Raw genomic sequence first — 4,372 nt, 5'->3', positions numbered from 1 at the left:
AACATATGGACTTCGAAGCAACTTGGATGTATTTAGAGTCGATCATACCCAGTGATCTTTCACAGAAATGAAGAACAGAGTACCATATGTCCTCACTCATAAGCAGACCTTGAAAAATTATAATACTATAAAAAACAGATTGGCAGTAGTGAGAAACTATCAGGGAGGGGGTTGGGATTGGCAGTTGAGGGAAACTGCTTGGGGAGGGAGGGGCATACCTCATCAGCAAGGGTACCTGCATAATCAACATTTTTATATCTAACCCTGAATCATTGTACTCCATATCTTTATAAGAAAAAAAGAAAAAAAAAAAGAAAACTAATCTGTCAAAAAAAATGTGGTAACAAAGTCTTTAAAAGTAAATATATGTAATTTAGATTCCTTATAACACAATCTTTATAATAAAAGTTCCTTTTCCCCTTGTAATACTATTTAACTTTACATGTACTAATGAAAATAAATATGGTTACTATTACTTCTTTTAATGAATTTATCTTTTAGATCAGGTAAAAATAAGGAAAACAAATATAGCTTGCATTTATTTGTTTGTTTTCCAATAATTCTTCTTTCTTTAGGTAGTATGGTAAAATATTTCAACACTCTGCCTGGTAATTTCATTTAAGAAATTACCTGCTTTGTGCGTTGGTGACTCAAGCTTGTAATCCTAGCACTTTGGGAGCCCGAGGTGAGGAGATTGCCTGAGCCCACAGGTTCGAGAACAGCCTTGGCAACTTGGCAAGAACTCATCTATACAATGAATTAAAAAAAAAAAAAGTTGCTGGGCATGTTAGCGCATGACTGTAGTTCTGGCTACTTGGAAGACTGATGTGGAGGTATCACCTGAACCCAGCATATTGATGCTGGGTTGGCCATGAGCATGCCATTGCACTCCAGCTTGGGCGACAGTGAGACTCCAACTCAAAAATAAAAAAATTTAAAAAAGAAATTACCAGTTCCAGAATACAGACATAATTTTAAAATAAGAATTTTGAGTGCCTCATTTTTTACATGGATTAGAGAAGATTGGTAAATCATCTGCTTTAAATTTCATTATATAATTTTGTGAACCTTCTCAAAGAGTTTGTTGAATCTAGTAGGGTCAGGAGTTATTCAATGATAAAAGTACTTCAAAGTATACAAATAGATATTTCTCATTGAAGCCATCACTTAATAATTAAGTAAATGAGATGTGGTGTCCAATATACTACTATCTGCAGCTATAGCAGTTCGATTATTCTGAAAATGGACTTCACTCATTATTTTTCCTAAACTGTTTCCTTATCTTGCTCAAGAGCCTTCTTTCATTGTTTAATGAAGTTCTTATTATATCATTTCATACCTTTAAACATTCCTTCAAAGTACTTGTCATAAACAAGCTAAGACCTTTTCATATTGACACTCTAGACTTAGAGAATTCTTCATTATGTCTTTAACGACCCCAGTAAAGAACATGCCTTATTAATTGTTTCACCATTTAATTTTTATCTTATGGATCATATAGCCTACAATTATATAAGATATTTTTCTTGTTCTAGTCACCATTTTTTAAGATGAAGGATATAAGCTGACAAACTCATTGTTCACCATTGTTTCTACAAAATTGTCATCAGTCCTCTCAATATTTCAACACCTTTTCCTTTGACATTTACACCAATCACTTTTATGACAATATTTTAAAATATGTTGATATTATATAGCCATCCTCTCCCATTATATGCAATTATTACTTACACCTGAATAAAAGAATTTCCATTCTACTATGTCAATATTTCAGGGACTTTGATTGCAATGTTAATTTTCTTAATTCTTTGACTCCACAGCCCTTGCACACCTGAATTAGCGTGACTTTGATCTCTATAGTACTGGAAATACATATAGTTAGACCCACCTTTAGATCTTACCATTGTGTACAAGCACTATAACTATAACTCCAAACACTGTAACTCCAAACATCTGAATTATGACTACAATCTCCTAGTCTATAATTCTTCTCCTCTTTCACCCACCCTTCATTGTTTACTTTTCTTAAGTTTTGTAGATTCTTAGTATCTGTCTCATCCTAATTGTCTTTCAGAAATTTTTTGTTTTGTCCTTTTGTATGGTCAATTATTGGTTTAGGCAAAACACTACTGCTTTATTTTTTTCATATCGTAGGTGACTAGTTATTAAAGAGAAAAAACTGAAGCCTTCCAAAAGAAAAGAATAACCAATGTATTCTCTCTGACAATTTTTAGGCTCTTGTTGCACCTCTTGAAAAACACTTTCTTAAACTCAAAACAATGGCTAACGTTCTCAAAAATAGTTACTTTATAACTTTATTTTTATACTTTATTTATTTATTATAGAACTGTGGGGTACAAGTGGGGGTTAATTACAACACACAAATACATCTGCCTTCTCAATTCTCTGCAAAAAAATGATTATATCTTGTTTTCCAAAAAATAATGTGTCCATTTGGTAAAGTTCTCTCAAACCCTATGTTTAGTGCCTTACCAAATAATTTTCACCTATTATCTTTCCCATTAGGCCTTTCCTTTGAAAAGTTGTGGTTAAGTTGCCTTCTACTAAACTATGGCAATAATTCCTTAATACTGTTCCCAACTAAATTTCTATTTTACAACTGTTTTTATGTTTTATTTCTTTATTGGATTATCCATGTTGTTTTCTTCAAAAAGAAAGTTATTCTTCCCTGTCTACAAATTGCACTCATCTTAAAATTTCTGACTAATACTCCATTTCTTTCATGAAGCCTTCTATTGTACTCTCAGTTGGCAAATGCCTATCTGTTCTCTGAATACAGATTGGATATTTTTAGTTTTCGCTTATAATATTTAACATTTTAAAATTTATGCACTCCATATCTATATCTTTATTCTTTTATATTATGATCTATGCTAGATTTTCCACCTTGTAAAACTTAACTCTATGTCTGACTATTATCCTTCATTAACTGATGTTGCACTTTTCCTTTAGCATGCTAAATGTTTTTATTAAGAAAGTTTGAACAATTATTATTATTGTTCTGAATTATACTTTAGACCTACAAAGAACTTAAATATTTTCAGTAATATAGATAATGTAGTAGCTTGCAAATGCCACCTGCAGTAACTGTGGCTTCAGATTCCACATGTGTATCACATTGATACCCAAACTAGGTAAAGATCTAACAAAGAAAGAAAACTATAGGTCAATATCCCTGATGAACATAGATGCAAAAATTCTCAAAAAGATTCTAGCAAACCGGATCCAACAACACATTTCAAAAATCATTCATTATGACCAAGTAGGGATCCTTGGGATGCAGGGCTGGTTCAACATCCATAAGACCATAAACATAATTAAATACATCAACAGACATAAAAATAAGAACTGCATGATTATATCATTAGACACAGAAAAAGCTTTCAATAAAATCCAGAAGCATATTCCTTTTTGATAAAAATTCTTAGACACCTAGGCATAGATGGAATATATCTCAAAATAGTAAGAGCCATCAATAATAAATCCACAGCCAACATACTGCTAAACAGACAGAAATTGGAACCATTCCCCTAAAACTGGTACAAGACAAGACTGCCAACTCTCATCCCTCCTGTTCAACTTTGGATTGAAAATTCTAGCTAATACAATTGGACAAGAGAAGGAAATCAAGAATATTCAAATAGGAAAAGGGGAAGTTATTCTTCTTTGCAGATGACATGATCCTGTACCCTGAAAACCCAAGAGAATTTGTCAAAAACCTGTTTGCACTGATAAAGGACTTTGGCAAAATCTTGGGTATAAAATAAATGTGCAAATAGAAAGCTATTCTTCCCTGTCTACAAAGTGCACCCATCTTAAAATTTCTGACTAATGTTCCATTTTGTGTCACATTCCTATGCACCAATAATAAACAGAGAGAAACAAATAAAATGCACAATCCCATTCACTATAGCCACAAAAAAATCAAATACCTTGGCATTTTCCTAACCAGAGAAGTGAAAGACTTTTACAATGAAAACTACAAAATTCTGCTTCAAGAAACCCAAGAAGACACAAAGAAATGAAAAAATATCCCATGCTTATGAACTAGAAGAATTAACATTGCTAAGATGCCCAACCTACCAAAGGCAATCTACAGATTTAATGCAATATCCATTAAATTACCAACAACATTCATCTCAGATCTAGAAACAACAATACAGAAACTCATATGAAAACATAAAAGACTACAATAGACAAAACAATTCTTAGCAAAAGAAACAAAGTGGAACTGGTTTCGGTGGCTCAGCCTGTAATCCCGCACCTTTGGGAGACTGAGGTGAGTGGATTACCTGAGCCCGCGGGTTCGAGACCTGTCTGGGCAGCGAGACCTCATCTCTACAATAAATCA

This window comes from Carlito syrichta, unplaced genomic scaffold (genome assembly GCF_000164805.1).
Source record: "Carlito syrichta isolate Samal-C Ts95f unplaced genomic scaffold, Tarsius_syrichta-2.0.1 Scaffold305285, whole genome shotgun sequence".
Lineage (NCBI taxonomy): Eukaryota > Metazoa > Chordata > Mammalia > Primates > Tarsiidae > Carlito > Carlito syrichta.
This window is presented reverse-complemented; position numbering follows the sequence as displayed.